The sequence below is a fragment of the Lissotriton vulgaris genome, chromosome 2_1, assembly GCF_964263255.1.
Source record: "Lissotriton vulgaris chromosome 2_1, aLisVul1.2, whole genome shotgun sequence".
Classification (NCBI taxonomy): domain Eukaryota; kingdom Metazoa; phylum Chordata; class Amphibia; order Caudata; family Salamandridae; genus Lissotriton; species Lissotriton vulgaris.
Genome location: NC_141687.1, coordinates 1,637,242,683 through 1,637,256,825, shown reverse-complemented (window position 1 = coordinate 1,637,256,825; position 14,143 = coordinate 1,637,242,683). Strand labels below are relative to the sequence as shown.

The 14,143-nt window shown below is 41.2% G+C and overlaps 1 protein-coding gene across 2 annotated transcripts in view; it reads left to right on the top strand.

Moving 5' to 3' along the window:
* Nucleotides 1-14,143, top strand: part of PTPRU (protein tyrosine phosphatase receptor type U) — an 816,311-nt gene that overhangs the window by 500,614 nt on the left and 301,554 nt on the right. The gene's annotated exons all lie outside the window — the stretch shown is intronic.

Here is a 14,143-nt window from a genome sequence, read left to right as displayed (position 1 = left end):
ACGCTGCCAACAGGTCTAATAGGATAAGGGCCACAGCTTTGCCCTGGTCCAGAGAATTTCTGATATTGTCCGTGACGGCCAGCAGTGCTATTAGTGGCCCTGAATCCCTGAATCCCGTTTGGGAGGGGTCTAATAGGTATTTGGACAGCTGTCTATTAATCATCTTCTCCAACAATTTGGAGAGATACGGAAGTTGAGAAATAGGTCTATAGTTGACCGGGTTCGTCACATCTGTGCCTGCTTTTTTTAATAGTGGGGTTACTAAGGCTTGTTTGCATGTCTCTGGGAATATAGCGGCTTCTAGGGAATTATTAAAAAACTGCGTGATAGCTGAGGTGAGGGTGGGTATGATCTGTGTTAGACCTGGCATCTGCTTTCACAGCCCCCACAGGATATTTCTGCTCAAACCTCCATGACGTTGAGAGAAAGCGACGCACGGGACCTAAGAAAGACAGCAAATCAGGCATGCTGCCAAGAGCCCAATAAGAGGCATAAATAAGAGATTATCCGTCAGTAATAAACATGACACTGAAGCCTATTTTACATAAAATAAGGCCCTGCTGCAAGTTTGTGCTCACCATTAGGAAGTGGTAGTCTCACCCCCAGAGTCTAAAAACATTTAGAATGGATATTTTGATGGAAGCAAGGGCTGCTCCATTTCTGTTCGATGACACCGGGTTTTACACTTGCTGCGGCTACAACCCTGGGGCACCAGTGGTATTACTGTGGAAAGTCACACAAAACAGGTCAGGCTTTGAAAACCGCCACTGTGACAGCCTCAAATGTCAAACCCCAGACGGGACAAGGTGTGGAACCACACCCCCACAGAGAGGCTGGTGCCACACCTCTATAGCAGGACTGCCTTCTTTCCGTCATTAGGGGCATCATATCCAGTCCTCATCCTTTGTCATCACCTAATGCATTATGGGTATTGTAGTCTTGCTTCCATTGAACTAATTAGACTAAAACACCTGAAAACCATGACTGCTCCAGTGTGTGTGTGTGTGTATGTGACTGCTCCAGAGTGTGTGTGTTTGTGTGCGACTGCTCAAGTGTGTGTGTGTGACTGCTCCAGAGTGTGTGTGTGTGACTGCCCCAATGTGTGTGTGTGTGTGTATGTGACTGCTCCAGAGTTTGTGTGTGTGACTGCTCCAGTGTGTGTGTGTGTGACTGCTCCAGTGTGTGTGTGTGTGTATGACTGCTCCAGTGTGTGTGTGTGTGTGTGTATGTGACTGCTCCAGAGTGTGTGTGTGTGTGTGTGACTGCTCCAGTGTGTGTGTGTGTGACTGCTCCAGTGTGTGTATGTGTGTGTATGTGACTGCTCCAGAATGTGTGCGTGTGTGACTGCTCCAGTGTGTGTGTGTATGTGACTGATCCCGAGTTTGTGTGTGTTACTGCTCCAGTGTGTGTGTATGTGACTGCTCCAGTGTGTGTGTGCATGTGACTGCTCTAGAGTGTGTGTGTGTGTGTGTGTGTGTGTGTGACTGCTCCAGGGTGTGTGTGTATGTGACTGCTCCAGGGTGTGTGTGTATGTGACTGCTCCAGACTGTGTGTGTATGTGACTGCTCCAGAGTGTGTGTGTGTGTATGTGACTGCTCCAGAGTGTGTGCGTTTGTGACTGCTCCAGTGTGTGTGTGCATGTGACTGCTCCAGAGTGTGTGTGTGTGTGTGTGTGTGTGTGTGTGACTGCTCCAGGGTGTGTGTGTGTATGTGACTGCTTCAGGGTGTGTGTGTATGTGACTGCTCCAGAGTATGTGTGTGTGTATGTGACTGCTCCAGTGTGTGTGTGTATGTGACTGCTCCAGGGTGTGTGTGTGTGACTGCTCCAGTGTGTGTGTGTGTGTGACTGCTCTGGGTGTGTGTGTGGGGCTCTGGGTGTGTGGCTCTGGGTGTGTGTGGCTGGCTCTGGGTGTGTGTGGTTGGCTCTGGGTGTGTGTGGTTGGCTCTGGGGGTGTGTGGCTGGCTCTGGGTGTGTGTGTGTGGCTCTGGGTGTGCGTGTGGTAGTAATTGCTGTCTGCTGAGCTCATCCGTAGGGTACAATAGGTCTCACATTTGCGAGAGATTAAGCTATTGGCAATGTAAATGACAGTGCCATTTATTTATCTGTTTTCAAAACCAACACATAAATACAAATTTTGTCATTTACAATGCCAATAGCTCTAACTTTTCCAAAGGCGAAACCGTTGCATTGTAAATGCTTGTTCGAGGTTGCTTTCCTGACGTCCTTTTGTAAATGAGTGTAAGTATTTATACAATAAAGGCTACTGACTTCATTTGTGGTTATCATGGCATCAGCTTGATGTACTGTGCAGTGTGCCCCAACTGCAGATGCCACATTTTAGTGTGTTGTAAGTTGATTTGCTGTGCAACATGGCTGTCATCTGAGTGTACTCACTTGGCCTCGCCATAACTCTCTGTGCAGTATGCCAGAATAGCAGCCATCGCTGGTGGGTGTCGCTTTCCTCAGTGGGAAGCACTGTGCATCGTGACACCCACTGTAGATGGCTTTTGTTGTGCTAGTGTACCATACTATGTAATGTGGTAACCATTGGAGGTAACCTTCTGTGGTGTTCTAGTGTTTTACTGTATAACATTGTAATATACATCTTAGGTATCTTCATTATATGTATTTTGTGTTTGTTCTTTTACATGATTTAGGGTATGGAATGTGGGGATTTCTTTGTCTCTATATTACCTATGATAATGTAGTGGAATTTTGGGCTTCAGAGAATCTGCTTGCAGATTCAGTTAGTGTTCATCCTCTGGGCCCGTCAGTTCTACATTTTTACTTAAAAAATAAACTTTCAGTTTCAACTCAACTTTGGTGAAGATTCATCTTTACATATTTGGCGATGCTTTGGTACTCTCACTCCTTTGGACTCTTAATTTTCCATGAAGTCTTTGCTGCGTTCCTGCAAGGTATTTTTTTCATTTTCCATGTCCAACGGGCCCATAGGGATTGATTTTTTTCACTTAGCGCTGTTTTTATCTTCTCTGTGAAAATCCTTCTCCATCGCGCACTTCACTCTCAATTTCCTTGTGTATTTTAAGCGCTTTCCACTTTCCTGCATTTTTTAAAAATACTTTGATTACGCTCTCGAGCCTCTGCTCGAGTGTATTTGTAGGCTCGAGCGTATTTGTGTGATGTCACGCTCTCAAGCCTTCACTGGAGCGTATTTGCTTACGTTTTGACTCATCCTCTTTCTTGGATACAGCGTCCCTGGATACCGCTGTCTGCGCATTTCCGCGTGTTCCGTCTTCTGTTGTCCTGGAAGCTAGGACTGTAAGACTGCGCTTTCACAAAGTAATTACACTACCGAAAGTTGCTGAAAGCTGCTTAAGGTATTTCCTGTTCTTCAGCTCTGGAGTACATTTTGGCAGTGTTAAAAATGTATATTGCACGCATTACGTCCTGGGATACCGCACCGAATTGTGTACTTTACCTTGGGATACCACTCCGGTTTGCACACGTCTTCAAGCTTTATTGCACATTTTTCCATGGGATACCGCTACGGTTCATGCGTTTTGAAAAGCTATTTTCTACGCTACTGTCCATAATTCTTGGTGATTGTTCAACGGCCTTTACAAAATTTCACGCTGCTTTGTACATTGTTGTGGAACATTTCTACCATTTTCTCTGCAGGATTACAATTTTGCAAGTTCTTGTTTTATTTCTTAATATTTTATTTTTGTGTGCTTTCATTTAACTTTTAACCACATTTATTCTATTGTTCTTATTATTCTCTAAATATGCAAACTGTTACTCCTCCTAATTTTTTCTTGCAGGATCCTGGTGAACCTCCTTTAAAGTGGCGTTTCTGGTTTAGATCATTTAATGCTTATATTGGAGCTATTGATGGCGCAAAATTTAAACCGGCTATGAAACGCAGTCTCCTCTATTATTATTTAGGTGTGGAGGGACAAAATGTTTTTGATCACCTACCAACTTATAATGGTCATGATAGTGGTGACATGGATGAGTATCAATTAGCCCTCAAACAATTAAGTACCTATTTTGAAGGCAGAGTTAATTTGGTTGTGCATAGGCACGCATTTTTTACACGAGTTCAAGCAGCTAATGAATCTATTGACACTTTTGTCACACCTCTAAAAGTGTTAGCCGCTTATTGTGATTTTGAGGATTTTACCTCTCAGTTAATTAGGGATCAAAGTGTGTGTAGGTGTTACTTCAAAAAAAATCCAACAGAAGCTACTGTCATGTAATAATCCTTCTCTAGATGAGACTATTGATATCGCCAAAAGCATTGAACGCTCAGAACTTGATGCCAAACAATTAGACTTTAGTAATTGTTCCACAGTGGCTTCTGCGTCACCCATGTCTTTACCTAAACAACATGTTAATGAACCTAAATTTAAAACTGGGAAAATTACCTTTGACCAGAATAAGTCCTATACATGTATACCTTCTGGTTTATACTGCTTCAGATGTGGCTCTCCTTCTCATCTTTCCAATTTAAAAAATTGTCCTGCTATCTCACAACAATGTCGTAAAAGTTAAAAATCAGGACATTTTAGTAAAATGTGTAGGGGTGGCAAACGTTTTCCTGTTAGAGGTGTTTTTTATTCACTTCCTAATGATCCTTCTGATGTGCTGGATAAAGGTTTAGAGGAGTTATCTTTATCTGTTGTGTCCGTTGAATATTTAAACATCAATAATGTACAGTGCGACCAAAAATTTGGTGATCCCTTTGTACAGGTTTCTATTCTGTCTCATGAAATTCCGTTACTCATTGATTCAGGAGCTAGAATCACCATTATTTCTATTGTTAAATTTAAACAATCTTGGTCTGATATTGACTTGTTACCTCCTGATGTGATTTGTACAGCATTTGAGGGTAGCAGAATTGATCTCGCAGGTTTTTTCTGGGCTGATATTACCTTTCAAAACAAAACTATTCATGGCAAAGTTCATGTTGCACTTAAAGGCATCAATGTTTTGGGATGGTGGCACCAAGCTGAATTTGGCATGATCATTAAACCTGGCCAGAAGAATCCTGTTTCTTTAATTTATTCAGTCTCAGATTCATCTCACTGGAAAGTTAATTTTCCTCAAGTTTTTGCTAATGACATTGGCAAAATAAAAGATTTTATACATACCATTAAAGTTAAAGATAGTGAATCTCCAGTCAAACATAAACTTAGAAATGTTCCTCACAGTGTAAGGAATGATCTCACGATTATGATTAACAAAATGATTGAGGATGGTATAATTGAGCGTGTTGACGCCACGCTCTGGCTATCTCCCATAGTTTTGGCGAAAAAAAGGTCTGGTGAACTTCGTCTTTGCATTGACTTAAGATCAGTCAACAAAGCAATCTGGGTTGAAAATTTTCCAATACCTCGCATAGATGATCTTATTACTGCTGTTGGTCAGTCCAAGTGGTTTTCGAAATTGGATTTACGCTCAGCGTATCATCAGGTTGTTCTCGATGAGAAATCTCGCCATCTCACAGTGTTTATAACACCTGATGGTACATTTCAATTTTGTCGAATGCCATTTGGACTGGCCTCAGCTGCCTCTGTCTTTCAAAAGGTCATGACATCTATGTTCAAAAATATCCCTAATGTTGTGATATTCCAAGATGATATACTTGTACACACTAACACAGAACTTGAACACAATCAAGTATTAGAACTTGTTTTTCAAACTCTTCAGAGTAATGGGGTTACTTTGAGGGAGGATAAATGTATTTTTTGTGTAAACGAAATTGAATATCTTAATCACATGTTAACCAAAGATGGTGTTAAGCCTAAACCCAGTATAGTTGATGGAATTGTGAATGCTCCACATCCTGTGGACAAAGACCAATTGCGGTCTTTTCTTGGTCTGTGTGAATTTTATTCCAAATGTATTAGGAATTTTTCTAGCCTCACTGAATGTTTTAGAAATGTATTGAAAAAAGGATCTGAATTCATCTGGACAGCTTTGTGCCAAGAAAACTTTGTTTTGATCAGAGTGTATTGTTTCTGCTCCAGCTCTTCAGGCCTATGTGGAAGGTCATGATACTTTTATTACGGTAGATTCCAGTGCCTATGGTATGGGTGCAGTTTTGTCTCAAATGGATGGCGGACGGGAATTCACTGTTGGTTTCGCTTCTAGGAGAATAAAAGAAGTTGAATTTAGATATTATGTCATTGAAAAAGAAATGTTGGCATGTGTTTGGGGAGTTGAAAAATGTAAATCTTATGTATGGGGAAGAAACTTTTGGTTAAGGACAGATCACAAACCGCTTGTTGACATTCTTTCTGGTTCCAAAATAAACTGCTTGTCTTGCCAGGTTGTCTACCAAATTGTTAGAATTTAATTTCACAGTTCTACATATTGCAGGTGGCAAAAATATAAAGGCAGATTATCTTTCCAGACTTCCCATGGAAAATGTTTGCAGTGATATTCCTGAGGATATTGAAGAATGTAACATTGCCAATGTGGATGATACCATTATTTGTCCAGACATGTCTTCTTGGCAAGATGCATTATGCAATGATGTTATTCTAAGACAGGTTATGGATTTTGTTGTTAAAGGCTGGCCCAAAGAAAAAGTTCTCTCTACGGAACTATAACTATTCTCAAAGATTTCGGATGAATTATCTATTGAAAATGATCTACTAGTTAGAGACAATAAACGTATTCCTCCTGCTACTTTCAGAGTAAAAATTATGGAAACCACTTATTCTGGTCATTTGGGCATGAATGCTACTAAACGTAGAATTAGAAATGACTTTTGGTTGCCCAGTATGGATCGGGATATTGATAATTTGGTCAGGAACTGTGTACAGTGTTGTTACAGTGATAAGCATCTCACCATTTGTACTCCTATTCCTAAACCTGTAGTGTGTCCACCTAGTGTCTGGCAAAGAGTTTCAGTTGATCTGCTTGGTCCATTTCATATCTTAGCTAATTGCATGAGGTATTTCATTGTGCTTATTGACTGTCTTTCCAGGTGGGTAGCAGTGAGAGATGCGTCGTATTCCAATTCTAAAGCTAATTAGATTTTTGCAAGTTATTTTTTCGAGAAAAGGTGTTCCGGAAGAAATTTTAACGGATAATGGAGCACAGTTTACTTCTGTGTCTATGCAAGAATTGTTGACTAAGTTAGGTGTTGAGCACTTACGCACTCCTCATTATCATCCCCAGTCCAACGTCAAAGTTGAGAGATTTAATAGGGTCCTTGCCTAATGTGTGCAGAGTACTCTTAATAATCAGGGGGATTGTGAAAAAGCTGTACGGAATATGATTTGGGCATATAGGACCACGCCTCATTCTGTTTCTGGTTCTATTCCTTTTGAATTAATGAGAGGCAGGAAAGTTTCATCATCTTTGTGTCCTTTCTGGAAACTCAAAATTCTTAATGATAATTTTTCTATTTCAGAAGAAGTTTTCAAAGCTAAAAAGATTTCAGATGATGCAAATCGTCATAGAATTGATAAATTGTGTTCATCTGGAAAAAAGAGAGTCGTTGAATTTTCTGTTGGTGATCTTGTAAGAGTGAAAGATCCTCTTTTGCTTCAAAAAGGTCTTTCTAAATTTAGACAGCCTCATTATATTTCTGAGGTTAAGGGGCATGCTGTTCGACTTGATAATGGTCAGTGGTGGAATTTTTCTCGTCTTGCTGAGGTTTCACAACCTAACAATTTTTCTAATTTGCAAGTTTCTTCCCCTGAGTCTTCTTTACGACGCAGTTTCAGATTAAGAAGAGTGCCAAACAGATTACTTGATTAATTGTTTGTATTTATTTATTTTAACTCTGTCTTATTTTTTGTAAAAGGGGGAGATATGTGGTGTTCTAGTGTTTTACTGTATAACATTGTAATATACATCTTAGGTATCTTCATTATATGTATTTTGTGTTTGTTCTTTTACATGATTTAGGGTATGGAATGTGGGGATTTCTTTGTCTCTATATTACCTATGATAACGTAGTGGAATGTTGGGCTTCAGAGAATCTGCTTGCAGATTCAGTTGGTGTTCATCCTCTGGGCCCGTCAGTCTAACATTTTTACTTGAAGAATAAACTTTCAGTTTCAACTCAACTTTGGTGAAGATTCATCTTTACACCTTCATTTGGTTTTTGTTTACTTCTTAAACAGTCTAATCTCTCACCCCCGTAAAGATATAAGTGTAGGTGCCCAAAGCTTTTCTCAGGAGCCTGCCAACAGCTTTCATCTCTGATGCCGCCCAGGTCCACCACTGGCACAACCCACTCACCAAATTAAAGTGAATGAGAGAATGTAACAATGCCAAAGGCCTAGTGGAAAGGAGAAGGGTTCCCCAATGTCAACAGCTAACAAATATCTGTCAAATTGGTACAACAGTCACAGTCCCAATAAAGACCTTGATGATGACGTAGGTGACATAGGTTTAACATGCTTGTGGGGTGGTTAATACTAAGGGACCCTCAGTGTGAAGACGTCATAGAGAAAACACCATGAACTTGAGAACCAGATCTGACATTCTGATGCACTAAACATTTTTATTAAATTTTTTTTTTTTTTTTAACTTTTGCATACTGGGCCGGACTGGTCTATAGGTCAATCTGACAGTGCCAGAGGGCCGTCCTAATAGGTCAGTGTGTGGGACTTTTTTTGGCTATTTGTGGGCATGTTTTATGGTGTGGTGGGGTGGCTTTTACTGATTATTTCCCTGACGTTACCACAAACATTGGCTGCAGCAAGCGCAAATACATACAGGCTCTCACACTTGGCAAAACAGCTATACTGAGTGTTTGTACACGTTCAAAACTGCCCTAATTTGCAAATGTGGGTCACTATTAGATATGTTTTCTGTCCCAGTCTGACCCTGCTTTTGCAACACAAGACCCAAGCATTCTGTCAAAAGGAGACACTCTTGAAGCATGGCCTTTGCCAAGAATTCACTTTACACGGTAATCGGATCCAGGCAATTTACGTAAGAGGCCCTCAGCGGAGGGCGTTATCAGTAGCATCAAAGCATACGGTGTTCAAAACACACAAAACTTGCTTTCTAACCGAATTTGGATCTTCTGGCAATAAATACTGAATTTAAAGAGAAGACATTTTTAAAGCAGAAAGACAAAAGTTAGGTTTCCTATTGAGTGCAGCGTTTGAAGTAATTCTTCCAACTTCTGTACACCAGTGCAAGACACAAGACCCGAGTGTCTTTGGAAATGTATTCATGTCTCCGGGTGCCAGACTACTGAGATAAATGACTCTGGCCCAGGAGCTAATCAAAAGCAAAAATACGAACAACGTAATTTTCCTCTGAATTCTTCTTACTAGCTTCCTAATCTCTCCACTACCAGGCTCTACAGTTTTGTAGAGTGACTTGTCAACACACGTAGGTAAACAAGTGGACATTTCCTTTTTTACACCACAGGTTAGTCACTCAAGTGACACTGCACCGCCTGTTGCTTCCACTTATACCAGGTATAAGTGTTTTTTTTTTCCTTCAGAGTTTTATATAGCGCAAACTTGACCCGAAGGTATCAGAGCCTTTACACGAGCACTAGTTTCATTACACAAGGACACATTCATTTTTGTTAGGCACGGGGAGATTACATGATTTGCCCAGAATCACAGGATGTTGAGCATCGTTACCGAGACAAGAACCCGGATCCTCAGATTTGAGGTTGACAGCCCTAGCCGACAGGCCACATCCTTTCCCCAAGTGTTAACACCATAGTCATGCATGGGACTAAAATCATCCGTTGGCATACATGGGCAAGTGTTCTTTGGGAACACCATACTCCTGCATGGGACTAAAATCCTGCGTTGGTGTACATGGGCAAGTGTTCTCCCCCAGTGTAAACACCATACTCATGCAAGGCACTAAAATCAGGTGTTGGCATACATGGGCAAGTGTTCTCCTCCAGTGTAAACACCATACTCATTCAAGGTACTAAAATAAGGCGTTGGAGTACATGGGCCTGTCGCTAAGGGGCATACTAGAAGCTGCATGGTTATTGGCCAGTGTGATACAGGCCTGTGTTATTTGTCCAATTTACTTCTAATGAAACGCAGACCCAGCAGTGAAAGTACTTCTACGTCCTTTCACAGGCGCTCAGATTGAGCAGTCTCAGAACATGCATAATGGATACATGTAAGAACATGTAATGTAACTGATATTTAGTCAAGGGGACGAGGCCTGAGGTGGTGACCACAAACAGGGAGTTGAGCCTGCTCTGCCTCTTTGAGGCCCGCTTGGCTATGACATTTATGAATGCACACTCAACCTCATTCAGTAAGTCAGTGCCAGTGATTGCCAATGCTGACCATCTTAATTATGAGCAAACACTGGCTGGCTCAAAATTGACCACAAGCACAAAATAGGAGAAAAAACAGGCTGGGAAAGGCACCACGCCTGACTCTGGTATACACTCATAACAGACAAAAATGGCAAGATGACCTGTTTGGGAGCATTGGGGAAACAATACTCCCAGTGCTTGTTATGTACTCCTAACTCCCTACTGCTATCAGCCCTATTTATCAGATCTAGCATTTCCAAGAAATGACGAGGTGGGCTCACCCACGTAATGTGAAATGCTTCATCATAAGCCACTTTGTATCCCACCCTGGTGAGATAGTACTACTAGGGCTGGTGCAACCTCAAATTGGACTGGCTTAAGGGAGTTCTTACAAATTATTGTTTTTACCTGGAAAGAATACTTAGATCCATTTAAGTGTTAAATAGCCTTGGGTTAAACCCCAAAGTATCCTTTATCACGGTGGTACTCTAGGCCTGACTAAAAATACCCTAAGGTATTGTCAGAGGATGTTAGTGGTTACAGTGACCCTTAAGTACCTCTGAAGTGTCGTGCCAACATGTTTCTCTCCTTTTGATAAAGTCTGAAGAGGTCTTGGGCATTTCATCAGAGCCGAGTGTATGTAACCCCAAAGACTCAAATTTAAGTGAGGAAAGCAAGTGTAAATGTAAAGAGAACCTACCTCTCTTCAAGCAATCACCAGGTCATAGTACCTAGTGCCAGGGGCTATTTGCCTCATGGTCTGTTCTGGGTGGGCACCTCCTGTGGTCTACCAGATGGCTGTTCTGTTAAGTAGGGTAGGATCATAAGGGTGCATCTCTTTGACAAATGGGTGACTATGAGGCAAAGTGCCCCCTGGCACTAGGTACCGTGACCTAGTGTTTGCTTGAAGAGAGGTAGGTCCTCCCTGCATTTACCCTTATTTTCTTCACTTACATTCTCTTAAACACTCTAAATGTAGCACTAAGCCTGAGAGTATCAGGTAAGGACAATATCCTTCATGCCACAGACAACATAGAGTCCTGATTCATCTTTGCACTAGTTGTTAAACGGTTTGTTGCCATTTATCATCAAGCCCTCATCAGCACATGCTGTGTTTTTATGAGATTATACTCAACATTGTTAATTGTGCTAATCCAAGCCTGGCTGTTGAGTGCCTACCTCAAACTGAATAGGACAGAAACTGAGCTCATCCTCATTGCCATCAACACCACACACCCTAAAATCCAGGATTGGCTTTGAATAGAAGCGGTTAAGGTTAATATAACTATTGGTTGTTTTTCTAGAAAAGCCACATTATAACAGGGAAATGCTGTCTGTTTCATGTTGAATTTTAAAAATACATTCTTCCTTTATTTCTTTACAATTTGCTAACTATTTCGGTTCCGAATTCAGCATTTTAAATCCACTTTGGCTATAGCTAGCCAAAATGTGAGTTGTACAAAGTGATTAAACTCGAAAAGTGTTTGGGATGGTTGAGCCCCTTTGCCGGGAGAACATCATTCTTATAGTTGCTTTCCTCTGCCACCTTCCTCACCAGGTTCAGCATGGCCTGCCAGTATGAAGGTGGTCAGATTCACAATCAAACTCTCATCAAGCGTTATATCACCCAGATCAAACCGACCTCTCCTGAGACCGGTTGCGTCACATACAAGGCAATAACAACCAGACCCACCACTGCTTCCAAAAAAAAGGCCCCAGAAGGCCAGTTTAACACAAAAAATCATGCCATTGCAAAGCAGGAAATCAAGAAGGCAAGGAAAGAAAAAGACCATAAAACAAGACTATGTGAGGTACATATCAAGGCTTTAGAACATTTCTCAACAACAGACTTGCCCCTTCACACCTGCAGTTCACACCTGTAAATAAAAGAATTGTTGAGTCCTATATGTTACTGTATCATACTGCATATGAGTCTGTAAACCTCCCCACCTTCTAGAGAAAGCCTGGACTGCTTGCTCCTGCTACTTATGAAAGTCAAGTGTCCTAAGTTACTAAATTAGTTATCCAATTTTAGTGTACACCATTGTTGCAGCCAGTGGAGCAGTAGTGCAAATGATAGTGATCGCACATGATTACAGACTCTGTGCCACTGTCAAGTTCTCACAGAGGTTATTCCATTGTCTAAAGTCTGATGAAGCTCCGTCTCGTACATAGGTGTTTATTCCATACCTGCCAACTCACACAGTGCCACAGTGTGACACACGATATCGGGTCCCATCACGCGGTCACCCGGTGAGGAGCCGATATCACACGGTATCAGGGAAACCAAGCTGAAAACCACTGTAAATAGTGGTTTTACAGCTTGTTTTTGAGAGTCTTTAAACTGCCGACATACATTACGGAGTGTGAAAACACCCCAGTACATCGGCATCGGCCTCAGAAAGATTTTCTTTTTTTGGCAATGAGGGGTTCAAAAGTGCCTCCTAGGTACTCCTCGGCACGAGTCCTCGCCCCTTCACACTGTGAGATTGTTCTTCAAGTTGGCAGGTATGTTATTCCTTGTGTGATTTACTGGAAGGTTTTTCCATTGTCTGAAACATGAGAAGGTTAATCCTTCTCTGATTTACCTGGAGGATGTTACTTTTTCTGATTTGAAGTAAGCAATAAGAGTCCTTAACTTTAAATACAGGGCAATTGTCCAGCATCTTGATTTAGGTCTCTTCCTAGAAGAATTGTGCTCTGAAAAATGGACGGTCTTGTAGCATTTAGTATTAGCTTTTGTTTCTTCTTTAACAAGACACAAACTCCATGAAATGAGCATCCAAGACTGTGCACCTGGCATCCTGCTGCCACCAAAGATATTTCTCAAAGAGTTGGCTGATAAATTCTTTGATCTGCTCCTGATCTCACAGCGCATGTATGACAAAGAAGAGGACAGCATATCTCTACGTTAAACCTACAATAATCTGGAGAATCAAGTTCAAGTCTTGGTCTGCTATTGCCTAATCTTTGTCACTTCCCTGTGGATCCCTGCACCTCAGTTTCCAAAGCTATACATTAGCATCTCTGAAATGCTGTGGCATCGAAGACAGAGCAGTGTGTATTACATTTGGGATAAAGTAACCCCTACTGTACATTACAAGGACATTGCAATTAGGTCATGAATCCCCAGGGTGACTTGCAATATCCTTAAATTATATAATGCAGGGGGTACTTTAGTCCTTATATTGCATTGTCACACCATAATCAGTCGCATAAACCACTTATATCATAAGTGTGGTGCTTTTTCACATGAATGAGATAGGATGTTTTTAAACATGAAGAAAACAATTGGAATCTTTGACATGAACAAAAAAACAAGTTGCCACAGCTATCGAACTTCTGCTCATCACTGTTCATGTAGAAAAATAGAGCAGAAGAAGAAAAAGCCACATTTCATCTTTCTTTTTTAAAATGCAGTTTTATTTATGCTCCATGTCCTGAGATTATCTTTAGCTGCTGGCTCTGACAGCAGGAATTGGGTCATCAGAATTCAACTGTAATAAGTTATTACAATTGAACAGCTATATAATTTCTTTACTAAATGTGACTAGGGACATCACAAGTCGCTTGTAATAAGGGAATTAGAGACAAGATTGTATTCAGTGTTTGCAGGCTCCAAGGCATTATATACGCAACCAGCATTTTGTCAAGTCTTCGAACCATTGGAGAGTAGAAGGAAGTGTCAGTGCTGGAACTGCTTTTTCTTCTCTCTGTCTCAGATTTCTAGATACTGTTGCTTGAATATCCAAGACTCTCTGAATTTTCTTTGTTTTCCAGTGGTAGCTCTCGTTAAGCAATCAAGGCATACTCCGTATAGGTCACAGGAAGGTTTACCACTTATGCAATATGGCAGATTATCAAAAGAAATACATGTCAGGAGTATTTCCTTGACGAGAAAT